The sequence below is a fragment of the Podarcis liolepis genome, assembly GCF_965112155.1.
Source record: "Podarcis liolepis genome assembly, chromosome: 8".
Taxonomy (NCBI): Eukaryota; Metazoa; Chordata; class Lepidosauria; order Squamata; family Lacertidae; genus Podarcis; species Podarcis liolepis.
Genome location: NC_139560.1, coordinates 87,276,533 through 87,295,166, shown reverse-complemented (window position 1 = coordinate 87,295,166; position 18,634 = coordinate 87,276,533). Strand labels below are relative to the sequence as shown.

At 42.9% G+C, this 18,634-nt stretch overlaps 1 long non-coding RNA gene across 1 annotated transcript; it reads left to right on the top strand.

Moving 5' to 3' along the window:
* The first annotated feature begins 2,933 nt into the window (after window positions 1-2,933).
* Window positions 2,934-13,186, top strand: LOC310714430. Its single transcript, XR_014529757.1, has 2 exons — window positions 2,934-8,327; window positions 8,674-13,186. It is a non-coding gene; the product is annotated as an uncharacterized lncRNA (long non-coding RNA).
* The last annotated feature ends 5,448 nt before the right edge of the window (window positions 13,187-18,634 follow it).

Below are 18,634 nucleotides of genomic sequence, written 5' to 3'. Positions count from 1 at the left end.
CTCTTGATCATCTTGGTTGCCCTCCTCTGCACACATTGCAGCTGGTCAATATCCTTAAATTGTGGCTCCCAGAACCAGACACAGTATTCTAGGTGTAGTCTGACCAAGGCAGAATAGAGTGGGACTATTACTTCCAGATCTCTATACTGCTTTTGATGTATTCTGACTCCATCTTCTGCGGCATTAGCTACCCCTCCCAGTTTGGTGTCATCTGCAGATTGGATGAGCATCCCTTCAATAACTTCATCCTAGTGTCTAGATTCAGGTAGGTAGCCCTGTTGGTCTGACGCAGTCGAAATAAATAAAAATAAAAATTGTTCAGTAGCACCTTAGAGACCAACTGTTTGTTCTGGGTATAAGCTTTTCTTCAGGTATCTGAAGAAGTGTGCATGCACACGACAGCTTATACCCAGAACAAACTTAGCTGGTCTCTAAGGTGCAACTGGACATTTTTTAAATTTTTTAAATTTATTTCATCCAAGTAGTTTATAAAGATGTTGAACAGGCACAGAACCCTGTGGCACAGAACTGACAGGGCAAGAAAGTACAAGAACAAGAGAATTTGTTGTTGTTTAGTCGTTCAGTCGTGTCCGACTCTTCGTGCCCCCCTGGACCAGAGCACGCCAGGCACTCCTGTCTTCCACTGCCTCCCGCAGTTTGGTCAAACTCATGCTGGTACCTTCAAGAACACTATCCAACCATCTCGTCCTCTGTCGTCCCCTTCTCCTTGTGCCCTCCATCTTTCCCAACATCAGGGTCTTTTCCAGAGAGTCTTCTCATGAGGTGGCCAAAGTCTTGGAGCCTCAGCTTCAGGATCTCTCCTTCCAGTGAGCACTCAGGGCTGATTTCCTTCAGAATGGAGAGGTTTGATCTTCTTGCAGTCCATGGGACTCTCAAGAGTCTCCTCCAGCACCAGAATTCAAAAGCATCCATTCTTTGGCGATCAGCCTTCTTTATGGTCAGAGAATAGCTTTTTAAAAAGGTGAGATCATTCTGAAGCCAGATTCTCTGTCTAATAGAATCCTCCTGCGAAATGTCTGTTAGTGGTGTCAGTAGTTTTCTTTGAGGTTGTGTATTCCTAAGCACATTTATTATTAGCAGGTTTCAATTAATGCTCTAAGATGCTGCTTTACCTTCCTGAAGATATCACAAGAAATCACCTTTTAGGAAAGCAGTATGTCGCTGATGGGCTGACTTCATTTGCTTTGTTAAGGACTGTTGCATTGATATCGATACATACATACGCATACTTTGCTCTCTTTTATAGATTTGGCTTGTATATCAGAAGGATGTTCTTCCTTTTTCCTCTGAATGCTAACTTTGTCTCTCTTTTAGCAGCTGGAAGGGAAGTGGGACTGAAGGCTTAACCTTGTGAAAGGAATGACTGCCAGTTGCTTTAGCAGTAGCCAAAAGGAAATGTATTCATAGTTTCCCCAGTGGTTTGTTAGGAACATTTCCTTCATGCCATATTTATAGGATACATTTGGGGCCTGGCTCCTGCCAATACAAATTTCTTTTCAGCCGTATAGCTTATTGGGTAACCTTGGGCTAGTTATTCTCTCCCAGCCTAACCTCCTTAATAGTTGTTTTTTAATCCTGTGTATTTGTTTATTTATTACAGAAGTTTATTCTGTCCCATCTTTCTATAATGGGCACTCAAGGTGGCATAAAACAGACTGAAAGCAATAAATATAACAATGAAATAATAAATGGCAGCAGTTGAAAATATTTATATGGGAGACCAAATCAGTTAAATGAATTGCCCCTGAAAGAGCTGACTTCCAAGAACAATGAAGAAGAAGGTGCCCTCTTTCCTGACTCTGGAATGGAATGGCGTGTGGGAAGGGGAAACTCTGTGCTCTTCCCTAATTTACTTGGCGGGAGGGTAGAATAAAAACCTAATAAAGAAACCTCTCCAATAAGAAGTGATAATTACAAGTTGCCTTATAGGTTTGTGGTACATACTTATTTTTAAAAATGATACCACATTTTCTTAAATATAATCCATCGTAACAAAACAAAACTAAGGAGAAGAATGGAGGGTACATAAAAGCTGTGCAGATACTGTACAAGTATATATTCCCCTTCGTTCTAAATAACTAGTTCCTTTGACCACAGAGGTGTTGTGTCTTGTGCAGACTCCATCTTGAAAGTGTCCAAATATTTCCCTAGGATGAGGTAAAGGATTTGGAGCATGAAAGATGCTAGTGAGTTCTCTCTGGAGTATCTTCTGCTTGTGCTCCCGGCCAGTAACACAGTCCCTCCAAGTGTCCCTATTTTCCAGTCCTGGTTTCCGATTTGATCCCAGAATGCCCTGCTTTTTCTTAGGACAACCCTATTTTCATTGGATAAATGTTGGAGGGTGTGGTACCCAACAAGCTCTTGGGAAGAGATTTGGGAGTGAATTAGGCAGTATCAGAATGGGACGCAGGTCAGACTGATTTTAAGGTAGAACAGTAGTTTATTTTGTGCCACCCAGAATGCCAGAAACTCGATTATTAGAGAGTGTTACCCTTCTTGTATTCTGCAGGAATTTCAGAAGGTTGTTAAGTCTGCAAATATCTAAATTAGGAATAGGCAACTGAGGCCCTTATTTGGCTCCTGTAGCCCTGGCTTTAAGGAATTTCTTACGCAACTTAACAGTGTAATCCTATGCATGTTTACTCAGCTATAAGTCCCACTTAGCTAGACAGGACTCACCCAGAGTTAAGTGTTTTTAGGAATCCAGTTTAACCCACCCCCAGTGTTGATGTCTGGGATGGGGTTAGGATGGTATGTAGTTTCCTATCTGCTGGCCTCTTGTCAACAGAAAGGAGCAATGCCAGTTGGGTGGGCTCAGCTGCGGCAGAGGTCCTGGACTTGCCCAGGTGTGCTGAAAGTGACCCTTGCCAGTTCTGGCAGTAGGAAGCAAATAGGAACCAGAGGCAGAGCAGCTTTGGATCCCTGGAACCCCCACGGGCCCTCAGCTACACCAGCATGAAGCTGGCCTGGTGAAAAAAGTAAGAGAGCTGCCACCCCCTTTGGCCCTGGACCGGTACAAGTCGCCAGGGTGGATTTGCGCCACCATTTTGTTGCCCCCTGGCTCCAGATGGGATCACTCAGTTAGTTTCTCTTGCACAAGCTGAGACGCAGGCAAAGCACCTTCTCCCCAGTGTCAACAGCAGCAGACATTTTAACATAATTCTATCATGAGATATTGATTCCCCTGCAGGAAATAGGAAAAGCAAATTGTGGATTTGGAATTTTCCAAAGCTGTAAAACGTGGTTTATTCAAAGTGGTGGTTGTTGGGCAGGGACAAGATAAAATAACTAGTGGCTGTGGATCCAAATAAACAAACAAATACATAACTCAGTTAAAGCACAGAGTGCTTAGTTGAGCTTATGTAGGTGTAAGTCAATGGGCACAGAGTCAATGCTTTGGGGGACTCCAGCCTTTGCTCAATTCAAAATTTGGGTCCTGTTATTTTCTCAGAAGGAAACTAACAAAAAATTATTCTCCTGCTTTATAATTTTCTAAAATATTACATACAATATTACTTATTAAGCATCTCATTATGGAATATGAAGTTGATGGTCAAATGTGAACCATTTTGTTTGCCTGCACTGTTAAATTGGAAAGCAGAGAAAAATATTTATATTCACAAATGCTGTATTATTGTATTCAGATACATCACAAAACGCAAATGACAGAACACTGAAAGCAATTCATATTTCTTTTGTATGTTCAGATACAGTAATGCTGTCATTATTTAAAGTTATAAGACTTTTTAAAACACAGGTACAAACTTTTGACTTCATGTTGGCAGCAAACAGAAAAATGCATGCTCTCATTTCTTAGGTTTTTTTCTTTTTAATTTCACAAGCAAGTGGATGTACAGCAACGCAGACTAGAAACGCTCTACAACAAACTTTAAAAAGAAATATACAAAAGAAGCCCCAGAACTCATAAATACTAGTCTAAGTATGACAAAATTATTTCAACTTATTTTTTTTAAAATGTTAAATATTTATGTGTGCCTCTAACAGCAGAACATTTCAAAACTTTTTTTTAAGGAAAAGGTATAATGAATAAAATGTTTATTATTACAAACCTCTGATTTACTTCAGCTAGGAAGTCCCAGCTGTTAATAAGTTAACAGTTAACTAACTATTTTACATTCTAAGTGCACTGTCATGTTTACACTTTATTTCATCTACAATATTCCTGATCGCATGAAACCAACACTGAGTCATCCATTGATCTGTAAAAAGCTAACATAATAAGAGTTGCTTGATTTCAGAGATGCTCCATCTGTCATATTTATTGCTGTGCTTCTGGAAGCCTCAAAGCAAGGTCCAAACCATATCAGGGCACAAGTATTCACCATTAAAATAGCTTTTAAATGTAGCATTTTCATTTAACTATTTTTACAATGTAACAAAGAGGTTAAGAAGTGCATTCATAAAACTAGGCCTGTACAACTTGTAATCCATGAAGGCGAACATGTCCCACCAGGGGCTTTATAAAATGTGTTTGTTTTGGCTAGCTGCCTGGGACGGCAAAAACATGTGTTGGGCTTGATGTGCAGGCCTGGTGGGTTTGTCTGGCCACAAAAGCAAGAGTATATATTTCCAAAGTGCTTATCCTCTCCACCCTGTTAGGACTGAATTTTGGAGGGAATTCCACCCTATATTTAGAAACCTGGTGCAACTCGAGAGCCCACTGCATCTGTGAGAGGACTCTCCTTGAGGGGAAGGGGCTCCAGGGACCTCAGTGCGCCCTTGAGGCCTCAAAGTGCCAAGCTCACGGCGGAAGAATTTCCCATGAGGGGAGCTTGGGCAGTCATTCACGTTGCAAGAGGAGTGTTATGTCTGAGAATTCTTCTCCATACATGTGCCTTTAAATACCTCTGCCTCAATGGAGCTCCAGCACAAAATAGGTCAGGGAAGAGGAGCGTGGCCCTCCAAGTATTATTGGATGCCAACTACCGTAAGTCCCAACCAGCATTGCCAATGGTCAGGGACAATGGAAGTTGTTGTCCAACAACAGCTTGAGGTCTTCAGGTTCCCCATCCCTGGAAAATATGAAATAGCTTTCAGGCATCCAGTATTTTTCAGTACTGGTGGAAGTAATCCAGCAAAACATGCTTTCTATTTTGAGAGCATAAGAACTGATCTGCTGTATAAGATCAAGGTCCATCTAGTCTAAAATTCTTTTCTGAGCATTAGCCAGCCAGATGCTCTGTACATGCATTCAGCTCATGGGTCATGTTGATGGACTTATCCTCCACAAATCTGTCTAATCCACTTTTAAAACCATGTATGCTAATGGCCACCATGCATAGTGTGACAGGGAATTCAATTTTGTGGAATGGAAATGGAAAGTGAAACCATACATAATACAATCCTAAGCATGTCAGATGTAAGACCCACTGAGCTCAGTGGGACTTATCCCCTAGTAAGCGTGCTCAAGATTCACTTGAATAGCTTTGGGAAGCACTAAAAGCAACAATTATTAGCAACATAATTCTAACTTTGTTGTGAACCACCCTGAGATCTGAATGAAGGGTGGTATACTATTACTACAACTAATAATAATAATAATAATAATAATAATAATAATAATAATAATAATACTTTGCTCATGAAACTCAACCTTGTTGGGCCATGCTCATGTGTCAGTATCTCTTTATTTTGCTCTGTGACTAGATTTTCAGAATAGATGCAACTGCCGTTTAAAAACTATTCATGTTATCTTCCTAGGACAATTATTGTGCCAGTGCAAGCTAGGGCCAAAGAAGCCCTTCACTTTACTGATATATGTGCACACTCAAAAAGTGAAACAAAAAATTGGCCACAATCCATGGTGAGGTTCTCCTGTCCAAGTCCCACGCAAAAGAATGAGATCTGTGCAAGAACACACAGTATTGTTCCAGTAGAGCTCCCATTAATTTCCATTAAGCTTCTGCGAGAGAACTTACCAATGGAGTTTACATCTTATTTTTAATAATTTGCTCACCCCACCTCCCGCAATTGAATAAAAAACATAATTTACAACTGATGTGGATTACAAAATACTATAAAGAGCCAATATTACTTCAGAGAAAATCACTACAAAACTACAATTTATAGAACAGACAAATCGCTGACATCCATCCTTTCAAAAATATGTTTAAACCATTCTCACTTGCTTTCCACTTGTGTTGTGCAAAACATACATTTTTCTGTCCCTTTGATACATCAAAACCCACGTTGAAAAGCCCATTTGTATTCCGAAGCACAGAGGCACAAAACAGAAAGCTCCCCATCATGCTTGCTTACAGAACGATCCTGGCTCTGCCCCCTCCATTGAAGTGAATGGAAAGTCATTACAAGGGTCAGTAATCTGCATACCAGGGACACAAACGGGGTGGGGGGTAAATTCGTAATTTTCTCAATAGTTCAGCACTGCAGCACACAAGTATAGATGGTTATGGGATGGCACCAATGGGCAATGCAGGGGGAGGAGCATAGGAAACTTACACCCTTTTCTCTGTTGCTGTCCAGGCTGTTGTATAGAAGAGTTAGAGGGTGGCAAAGAACTCTCCTCCTCTCTCCACTCCTAAATTGCATAACAGCTGCAGAAGGGGACGGCAGACCTTGTGCATTTGTACATTGTAAAGAGCCTTCAACTTTTTTTTTTTAATAGCATACTAGCACAAATTCACAAGTGATGATGAAGAACTGAGGAATGGGTTGAAGGATACTTAAAATGGATGGATGTCGTCTTCTGACTTCTGATATGTACAACCCTCACCTCCCCTACCCAAAATCCTAGAGTCTTCCTACACAGTTAAAATTATCCTAAGGAATGTTTCTTCCTACAAATGCTTTACTTTTATTAGAATTAATTTCAGCAAGCATAAGAAAATAATTGGTCTGAAAACACTACTGTTTCTTTTATTTTTCCACTTTTATTGAAACACTAGAGATCATAAGAAATAGTTATGAAGTTGGAATGGGATAACCCTTTGGTGTCTTGTATAAACACACATGCACACACAAATGTACCACAAAACCTGAGCCATTACTACTTATATTTTTTAAAGTGTATATTCAGTACGCACCTTAGAGAAGTGTGCCAGCTCTAACTGTGCATATACGTTCATTGTTTAGTACATAAGAATGACTGCAGCAACAATATAATAGATGACCAGCTCAGAGGTTGATACAATTAATGCTAAAGGTCACAATCCAGCAGAAATCCTATGCAATGACCACTGAAATAAGCTCTTGCTTATTCCTTTCAGCGGTGCTCGTGCCAGATAACTTCTAGGCAGACTGTGCTCAAAATATTTAAATTGTTCCAATTTTAGGCTTTGGTACAGGAAAGCACAAAAGCAGATGGCTCATTTGGAGTACTATGCTTAAAGAACTAAAATATTATCAGATTTAAATAACAGATTTACATAAGCTCCCAGTATAAGGATTGCTTCCTTGGTACACAACCTACATTCTCAATGGAAAATAAATAAAATAAATATGTGGATAATTTCCCAGGCCACTGCATGCAAATCAAAAACTTTCCCTATATGCAAAGAAGGAAACCAGTTCAGCAAACCAGTTCAGCAATAACACTAATGATAAATGCTACAAAAGTTACAAAGATATACCCAGTTACACCTAATGCATCATACACACGACTGAAGTGCTATGTTATTGTTCAGATTTTCATATATTCATAAATATGCAAAACTAGCAATCATAGTTTATGCTTAGAAATATGAGCCTTTTAAACTGCTGACAGTAATCAGCTCAGCAGCAACCAACAACTAATTTCTATTCAAATGGCAGCCAGCTACCACAGACTGGGGGATCTTAATATAATATAAAGTATGTAAGATACAAACCTGAATATGAATCTATGTGCCTTAATTTTTTAAAAAATAAGGACAGAAATGTTTCCGCCTATCCATGCAGGATGTTCAGTCTTCAAGAACATTTAAATGCTCATGAAAATTGCATTCATCCTATTGGAACAGCAATAGTCAGTGCACAGGCTACCATCACATCATTAAAAAAGGCAGGAGACCCTCTTTTCACATAGCAAACAGGTGGGCTAAGAATTATACATAAGAGTAATTTTATCTGTGCTCAGTGCCAACTCCACTTTGAAACTGCTACTTTCTCCACTGAATAACTTGAGATTGTGAATAATTAATTATTGACATCTCAGTGGATATGTAATCTATTAGTAGAACGGGAACAAATGGAATAATTCCGCTTGCCCTGCATTTTTCTGTGCAAACGAAAAGCTGTACACTGCATGCAGTTTTAGTGTGTGTGGAAACACGTTTGTAGATACAGTGGTGCCCCGCAAGACAAATGCCTCGCAAGATGGAAAACTCGCTAGACGAAAGAGTTTTCCGTTTTGGAGGTGCTTCGCAAAACGAATTTCCTATGGGCTTGCTTCGCAAGACGACAATGTCTTGCAAGTTCCTGCTGGTTTTTCCCCCTCCCCCCCTTTTTCTAAGCCGCTAAGCCGCTTATCAGCTGATCCGATCAGCAGATAAGCTGCTAAAAGCCGCTAAAAGCCGCTAATAGCGCTAATCCTTTAATCCGTCAATGGGCTTGCTTTGCAAGACGAAAAAACCGCTAGACGAAGAGAATCACAGAACGGATTCTTTTCGTCTTGCGAGGCACCATTGTATGTAGGAAGACTCAAAAAGAAAAGGAGCAGATTGTGTCAGCAAATGCTTGTGTTTATACAACAGCACAACACGCCGACCTACAAGCAAGGGGCCAAGACCACAGGAGCATCTGTGGAAGGACACCACTGCTAATATAGTTTGCATTATATACAAGTTGGGACCTACAAGCATTGGGGGAGGGGGGACACAAGGCCCCCTCTCCCTTCCCACTTCAATGCTTCACTGCATTCCTCCTGAAGGGGGGCTCAGGAGGAGCCCTCCTCTTCTCTGGCCTCTTCTTTGCATTCTCTACCTCAGCTGACCACCACCACGAAACCAACAGGTAAATTATGCCACATATAATGTTAAACCCATTAATTTCCTAGCAGAAAACAAGCTAGAGAGCAGTAGGGAGTTGGGCCTCATCTCCATACACGCACAGTAGACTGAAGTGGTAAATGGACAAGGCCATTTTATTGGGCTCCTCCAACATGGCTGCCTACCAAGGCCACTCCTAAGCTCTCCTAAGTTTGCTTCTTTCCTTTAAAGTTCCCCAAGAGTAGAAATCTAGCACAGCAGGAAGTCAAAACATAGAGCATTTCTCCCTGGCACGATAGGTTTCTCCCCTGCCACAGTGTTTTGGATGTGAAAGAACATTCACATGCAGTCCCCACCTGCAATATAAAGTGGTCCTACCACTGCAGGATTCTTCTGCCGTATTCTGCTGCATGCTCAGACCAGGCCCCAATTATGTCTATCTTTTTCTGGATTGCACTCCAGTGCAACAATCTATATTCTGAGGCCTGCGTGGAAATCCTGTAAATGTGGGCTTTCGCATTCACTTCCATAATGGGGGGGGGGGAGGGGAGGTATGTATGCATTCCTGTGCATGTGTGATGTTGCATGGAAATGAGCAGAGAACCCTGTGTAGACCAAGGATAAGAACCCTGTGGACCTCCAGATATGATGGGGCTGCATTGGCCAAGTTGGCAGAGGCTGATGGGAGAGAACGTCCAACAACAACATCTGGGTGGTCTCAGATTCCCCATACCTGTTTGAGAGCTCTCTGTAGTCAAGAGACTGACTGGTCCAAGAAGATAAAATTATTGCTTTTATATCAAATGGGTTACTATTATTTATCAAATGATAAACAGAAAAATCAGAAAATTCTTCTGTCTCAGCTGGTGGAGGGAGATGGCTCCCCTGGCGAGAAGTGTGAATTCTGCTTATTTGCTTTAACTCTGACAAAGTTGCTTGAAGTGGGATCATGCCAACCACGTTTTGGCCCTTCTGGACCTACTGCCCACCGCCTGGGAAAAAAGGATCAACCACACACACAAAGACTGGAGGGTTTATTCGGGGGCAAAACTAGGATTCATTTCACCTGGGTCAAAGACCCAGTTTGGCACACCCCCCCCTTTTTGTGTGTGCACGCGCGCACACACACACACACACACACACACACACACACACACAGGATGGGCACCTCAATGGGGCCCTCTGGAGGCTTCACCTTGGGCAAAAAACCTCGCTAGCCCCTCCCCAGCCATAGCTACGTCTCTGGTTTATCTCTACTGATCCAGGGATGGGAAACCTGTGGCTCTCCAGATGTTGCTGGACTACAGCTCCTGTCGTCACTCCTGGTCCCTGGCCACGCTGGCTGGGGCTGATGTCCCACAACATCTGAAAAGGCCACAGATTCCCATTTGCACTCTAGTTCTTGAGACTGGCATAACCAAATGCCTTTGGTGAAACCTTTCATATTAAGAATTTAGGATTGTATATTGCATTGCTTCAAAGTACAGGGGGTATCTGGGGAATTGTGCCATAAAGTTGGTATGCCTAAGTGGAATCTATAATTTAGACTTTTAAATGTATGCTCAAAACACCATAGGTACCCTAAAAACATACTGAGGAGGCCTTAAGAAACAAAGATAGACTTCATTTTCAGCCTACAGCCTTGCAATGCCAATTAGGTACATCTCTTTATAGCATGTGTATCTCTCACAGAGAAAGACCACCTTGCAACATGCTGTAACATTCACTCATATCCATAAGCAATTTGTAAGATGGCACAGTGGCTCCTTTTGGTATCAGGCTGTTGGAAGAAACCGAGCCCAGTGCAGCAAGGCAGGACAGAGAGAAGAATTCAGTTCCCTTTATCTGCATGCACTTTTTTCATTGGAAACATTATTGCTTTATGCGTGAATGGGACAGGCAGATGAATAAACAGATGTGGCTTCTTACACCACAGCAGATTCAGCAGTGATTGTTAGATTGTTCTCTGCATCTTGTGCAAGATTTGCTTGTCCATTAGCGTGAATGCCCTAACTTGAACTAGACTCCACATTCCTGCCTACTTACTAATATCCAGTCCATGAGGTGGTTCTGGCTGTCAGTTTCCTGCTCCTTAGTTTCCGTGTTGCCTTTGTAGCAGTTGGCAGAGAGGAGGATGGGGACAAAACTAGAATTAGTTGGCTGTGCCTGTGGCCTCTCTGTCTTCTGTCTAGTCTCAATGGGCACCAACCTCCCCTGGAGACTACTCTGAATCTCCTCTTCCTGTCTACTGTTCAGTCGGGGGACTATGATGTTTTTTGCCGCTCTGTTTAAAAACAGAAATAGATCAACCTGATTTTGCACATGCCCACCTATTCAGCAATTTCCCCAGGAGACACCTTATTGCTTCCTTCAAGGGGAAGTGCAATTGTCCTTTAAAAAAAAAAACCAACACAAAACTTGCACATCTTAACCCCATGCCAACATTCCTAAGTCTGTTTCTTGTTTGTTTTCTATTGCCCAACAAAATCAGGTGTTGGGGTGGAAAGACATATGTGCGCATAATCAGCATTCATTGAAAGGAGGAGGGCGGAAAAACCTCATAGTCTTAATAGGACGAATTCTGTTTTCACTGCTCCTTGCAGGAAAAGGCAGGCTATAGATGAAGTTAATAAATGATCATGAAAGACAGCTGGATGCATTCTGAGCCTATGTCTCCAGGATTTTTCTTCTATCATCCAAAGAAAATGACCATTTCATATGCCCCAAATAGAAGGCGCTAATATGCAGCAGTTAGCATAGGACCGGCATGTAGCTTGTCATATTTGACACTGGGGGGTTTCTCTGTGGGAAACCAGATATGAAGTCAATACTTGTCAAGGACTCTGGGGTCCTTAGTGGGCCTAGTGTCAGATTGTGGCATTCTAGAGCAGTTGCCAGGACCCAAACTCTCCCTGCCCTTTAAACAGTAGCTGTTGATGGGTAAAAGGATAGCACTGAGACCACGGAGACCCAGGTTCAAATTCCTACTCAGCCATGAAGTTCATTGATCTTCACCTAACTTACCACTCATTGGGTTGTTACGAGGATAACATGGGAACAGTCATGTTGACCTCACTGGATTAAAAGTGGGATGTAAATGTACCTGGCCACATCAGGGACAATTTGCTGTAAATATAAATGGCATCTCTCAAAACAAACCGCCTAGCGCTCCCCATGGCTTAAAGCTGGGACCTCATTTATGAGTTGCCTGGGACCTAGGACCCAGTTACTTGAAGGAGCACCTCCTGCCATCTTGTCCTGCCTGGATTTTGAGATCAGCTGGGAAGACCTTCCTGGTAACACCACCTTTGAATGATGTCAGAGGAGCTGTGACACAATGGAGGGTCATGTTAGTAATAGTCCTGCAGCTGTACTGTGAGGCTGTATCGACTGATAGTATCTTGGGGAGTGATTAAGGGCATACTGGAACTTTAGGTTTGGGCAGTTGAAGTGAATCCAAGGGCTCTGTTTGGACTTTTTTGCAGTTTGAAAACTGATGGGAAAATGCATTGAAAAGTGTGGGGTGAATAGACGACGAATGAAAATATGTAGAAACACCCCACAAGCAGCTCAGGATGGATGTTCAATCAATACTGCAAATCAGGATGAATACTCTGCAAACAGGTCATCTGGAGGGGCCCCAACTCTCATCTGTTAGTGGGTAGAGGCTGGAAGACCCCCTTTCAGGGATGCTGTAATTGGCATGGCAGGAGAGTTGGGATAGAGATTGGCCTTTAATGCACCTTCCAACTCTAAAACTCTATGATCAAAACAGCAGTTAACTACAGGCCAATCTGCCAAACTTGCAAGGGAAACAGAGGATTGGTGGTACAGGCAGAAGCCACAGTGTAAGACACAATGACATCTTAAGACACATACATACCACACACGCGGACAAACTATATAATTTCTGGCTACAGCTGAAATTTCAGGCTGTCAGTTTTTAACATTTCCATGCATTTAAAAAGACCCTCCTTGAAAGTAGAGAGCTAGAACACCAGGAAGGCAAACATCCCAACCCAGCCCTCCCTGCTGAGTTAGTTTCCTACTTGCAGAGATGCTTTTTTAACTGAGAGGGAGCAGGACAGCTCAGTGGTTAGAGCATGCTGCTGATAATGTCAAGGATTCAGGTTTGATCCCTGTACGGGACACCTTAATATTATTGCATTGCAGGGGTTGGATTAGGTCCTCAGGGTCCCTTCCAGCTCTACAATTCTATGGATCAATGAAAAAAGAATCCTGCACCCTGCAGTTGGAGATGGTCTAGTCCTGTAACATGGCATGGTATGTTTGTGTGACAGCCTAACTCTTGAGCTTGTTCCTCAGACTGAAGAACTTGCTTCTTGGGTGAAGACTGCCTGACCAAAGGGCAGCAAATCCTGCTCTGTAGGGAAAGAGTGCGTGAGGGCATCCCGAGGTCATGCTGCGTGGAGCACCCTCACGGCTGAGTGTGCTTTGCTCCTTCTCATCGCACTGCCAACCATGGATTTGACAGTCATGTGAAGGGGCTCTCTGTACAGGTCCTCCATGTGAAAAAGCAACCTTTGTGTAGGGGAGCTGTCCATGAGTGCATCTGGTGGGGTGTGTGGGCAAGACAGTGCAATCCTCTTAAATTCCTGCTTCCTTCTCCTGACTGATGCTCTAGAGGGCAAGCCCTGTGCCTGTTTTGGACCACCCACCTGCTTCTGTCCAATCAGACTGATGGTCAGTTTCTCTCTCCAAGTCACGAAACCTGAACGGTTTGGAGCATACTTGTGTTGAGGCCTGGCAATTCATTCCTGCCTCCCCAGAATACTTCCTAATTTCTGCCTCCAACTGCAGCCAAAGTAATTCAATACAAATGACCAAAAACATTTTCTGTATTATGGTCATTTGTCTATTGAGAACAATGTAAAAGACAGTGCATTCACTAGCATGTGTTTTGGTAAGGAAAATCTGCTGAATCAAACCTTTCTTTTTCATCTCCAGAGTTATTATTTTCTGTAGCTACGTTGAACAATCAGAACGTTCTGGAGAACCATCTAAAAGCAGTTAGCCTGACTAAATCTACTGTAACAGTTTGGCTAATCTAGTACAGTGGTGCCTTGGGTTACAGACGCATCAGGTTACGGACTCGGCTAACCCGGAAATAGTACCTCGGGTTAAGAACTTTGCTTCAGGATGAGAATAGAAATCGCGCGTCAGCAGCGGGAGGCCCCATTAGCTAAAGTGGTACCTCAGGTTAAGAACAGTTTCAGGTTAAGAACTGACCTCCAGAATGAATTAAGTTGTAAACCTACAAATTGCACTGAATTGCACAGTACTTATTTTGATCATGTACAGGATCAGGCTGCAAGGGATATGAAACAATACTCTACTCAAAACAGAGGGGAGCCTTTTTTGTGGAGTGAAGACCATTAGCAAGGTCCTGAAGGGCCACCTTTTCTCATGGGAATCTGCCAGGAGCTGCATGCTGGCTGCAGGTGGGACCCAGGTCAGTAGGTCACCCCTTTTCTTCCTGCCATGCCTCCCCCCTCCCCAATCTCTCTCATTTCTTCCCCGCCCAGTGGGGCCAGATTGCACTTTCCTGAGGTCTGAGCAGACTGCTTGCACAGGGGTTTGGACTTAGGCTGAAAGCTGTATCTCTTTGGCAACCTGCAACCTCCTCCTGCCCTAGAGCATGGCAGCAGCTGAGGTCATTGCCCAGGGTCAGGGAAATGTCTTGTTCCCAACTCTGATTCAGTCCAGAGGATGCCCAGGAAACAAAACATCAAGTCTGTATTATTTATGGATTGGGTTAGGATGTATGTCTTTGTTGATTCTACGCTGGGGTGGGAGTCCCTGTAGTCCTCTCCCTGCTGCTTGACTACAACTCCCACTATCCTTGACAACTGGTTTTGCTGCTTAGGACAGATGGCAACTGCAGTCCAAATGCATCTGAAGGTCCACAGGCTCCCCACTTCTGCTTTTGAGAATGCTTTGTGTGTCTGGCACAGTACTTCTGACCCACCTCCTTTCTCCAGCTCATGATATACACATGCCACAGCAGCTTGTGAGCCTGTCCTTGTGAAGCTTTCTCAATGCCTAGCTCATTCAACTGGTTTTGCAGATAATCTTTAATCATATTTTCCCCCTGAGAAGTCTGTATATCTCAAATTGGCAAGCATTTCCTGTTTCACACATCAAATAAAAATGCAAAGCATGTTGACTGACCCAACCAATATGAATCCTTGGCTATACAGTTATAAGGGATACTTTTTGAATAAACCAACTTCCAACACTAGTGCATTTTCTGTTAGAAAAATCCATGCTTGCTTACATACATTTTTCAACAACCCCCCCCCCATCCCACCACCCCAGACACTACAAGAACAACATTCTCTTTGGTAGTAGCCAACTCACTGAGTTCTTGAAAGTACACTCAAGGCTAAGAGAGCTGACCCTGCTGCTCAGTCTACACAAAAATCCCCCAGAACTCTTTGAAAGAACAGCCAAGATAAAAACAATGAAAACATATATTTTTTTATTCCTGGGGATTTCTGTTCTGTGTTTGCTTTTATATATGCAGTGATTCCATGACTGTAGCTACTTAAAACGCACACAGATTATTATACAAAAAATGTTCACAACTTGGTACAAAAGCTTGTGTTATTAATTTTATCTTGGAAACAAAGGAAAGTTGCTCACCAAAGAAATGTCTCCAATTCATTTTGAACCTATTATGCTGGGTTTATTTTATTTTATTGATGGGGGGGGGGGGGAAGGCTACCAAATACATTCTACTCATTTCAGCAGGACTTATGGGTGAGCAACAGGCTCCAGATTATACCCTACACTATATAACAAGTGGTAACTCACTATAAATGTGCATGTGACCTCAGTTGGTAATCTGTACAATCCTACTAAGTAATGAGAATTTTGCCCCAAGTCAGCCCCTAATTATATGATTTGAAGCAGAAAGGACGGTAAAATTATCTTCACAACTAGGCATTACACCTGATCATTTTAATTGTTCCCTACACATCACAGTAAGCTATTACACATTGTTAAGATGCAATAAATATGGAAGTCTTCCTAAAACCAGCAACCAGTGTACCAGCAACAGGAGCCAATTCAGACAACTAAATTGATATGTTCAAAATGTGGGTTGAATGGATCGCTCTAGAATGATCCATTTGTCTTGCATTAATACGTCAGCATGCATCTAGCCAGCATTTCAAAGTTACATAGACTTTACTTCTGTAAATGAGCCAAAAGTGAGTGATTGAACGTGAATCAATCTCTCATTCAGATACACACACATCACCAAGCACTGAATTTTGACTGGATACACATGGTCATCAGAAGCTGGGGCTAGGACTCAGTCTAGAAAGCTATTTAGGGTTGTGTGTATTCCAGCCTTAAGAGTCCTGGCCATGCGCAACAGGGAACACGGCTATGCAACACCAGACCCTGTAATGAAGCCTCTGGACTGACCAAGACTGTATATAAAATACTAGGAGTCTGACCTTCACCAACTCCAGTTTCATCAACTGACCTCAGAGAGGCAGGGCTGGGGGGCACACACTTCAGGTCTGAATTTAGGAACACTCAGTGGTCTTTCTCTGGAACTGACATGCAAACCAAATCCTCATTCCCCAACTTGAATCAAATTGGCTCACATTCCTGACCTGCTTTCATAATGTCCACCTGCTGTGCTAGAAAAGCACATTCAATGCTACAGAACTCCTACAATATATGATTCCCTCCCACATGAAAGGTCTCTTTGATGCAGATAATACTATGCTGTATCACAAGATATATAAAGGCTATTTCATAGAAATAAATCCAACTGGCTCCATTGGAGCTGCCCTCCAAATAGTTGAAAGATATTCTGCTTAAAAAGGTCTTCCAAATACAAGCTATGGGCTTATCCACACTTACCTTTTGCCTTGCTCTTTCCAGTTGCATGGTCACACTTAAAAGCTTTGTATCCCAGCATGTTCCTTTTTTAGCTGCAGAGCTTTCCCCGTGAAAACCTGTTCTTTAGTGCTTGGAACAAGTGTCAAGTCTAAGCAGATTGCTGTTTGCTCCAACTGCACTTTAAAGAAAGGGCTTTTTGCAGGGAAAGCTCTGGAGCAAGGGTGGGGGGGGAGGTGCCCAGAAACAGAGCTTTAAAGTGTAGACCATGACTGGAAAGAGTGGAGGTGAAGTAAGTGTTAGCCCTCTTGTACAATCAAGTAAGCAGTAAGCAACTAACTTTTAAAAATCCTGATGTATTTCTGGGAGCTAAAAATTTGATTGAAGGAAGTATGGTCAGTATTACTGATTCCTATAAAGGAAGAATGGTCACTATTACTGATTTAATAAAAAACACCACTAAGAAGGAATGGCACAAATGTCAAAGGCAAACCTTTTCAAACTGTGTTCTGGGAATCCTGGAGTTCCTCTGATGCTTATCAGGAGGACAAGTTCCATCCCCGTTACTTAACTTTCCCTGCAATCAACAGCTGTAGCAAAGTCTTGGGTCTGTTCTAGACTGCACTGCCACTTGAAGGTGAGACTAGTTCCTTATACGAAGAGTGTGTGTAACTTAGAATATGTCCCAGAATCCTCTGCAGCACACAAGTGTCCCATGAGAGATGCTTGGGGCTTCTCCACAGACAAGCTGATGTGGAATCACCCTTCCCTTAAAGATAGAAATCAGAAAACCACTGGTCTAGAGAAATGGGATTACCTCATGACAGACATTAGAACATGGGTCAGCAAACTAAGGCCCGCGGGCCGGATCAGGCACAATTGCCTTCTGGATCTGGCCTGTGGAAGGTCCGGGAATCGCCGCGTGGATCGCTAGAACGCACACGTGCACACGCGTTCTTTCCCTCTCCCTCACACGGCGGCGGCACCTCCTCCTGGCTTCTCCCCGCCCTGCCTAGAAGAGGAAGGGGATGGGCTTTGTTTGTGCCAGAGCTCAAGCGGCCGCCATTTTAAGCAGCCCCTCTCCAGAGCCCTTTCATGTGCCACTCATTGTCTCTTTGGTGCAGCCACCACCAGCCCCTGCCGCTCACGAGACACAGGTAAGCAGCCACTGAGGCTCGTGGTACTCTTGCATCATTTCCCCCCCAAAAATATAGTCCGGCCCCCCACAAGGTCTGAGGGACAGTGGACCGCCCCCCTGCTGAAAAAGTTTGCTGACCCCTGCATTAGAACATTATTCACAAACTAGTAGAAAAATGTACAGTAAACCCACAATTTGCATGCATTTAGTTTGTGCATTCAGCTTTACGCACGTGGAATTTCTTTTAAGGGGGTGGAAAGTGGGCAGGTTTCCAGGAAAAATGTGGCAATCCCACCCACAACTGAACCCAATAGGTTTTTGACTCTATGTGATTATGGCTTTAGATAGGATCCCTGGAACGTAACCCCCATGTAAGTTGTGGGCCTACTGTACAACTTGAACAAATGTTACTGAAGTTGTTTGACACAGAAATGCAAACATCAAAAAAGTATGTGTGTGTTTGTGAGAGTGGTGGGGATGGAGGGAAAATGAACCACCTCCTCCATTCTCCATTGAACTATGGGGTTCACTCTCCCAGGCTGGCCATTGATCAGCCATGTATGTGGCTACAAGAAACAAGGAAAACTCCAATAACTACTAGGTGCTCACTGTGGATATCGTAAGATAAAGCAAGGTGCTAGGATGAAGGGAG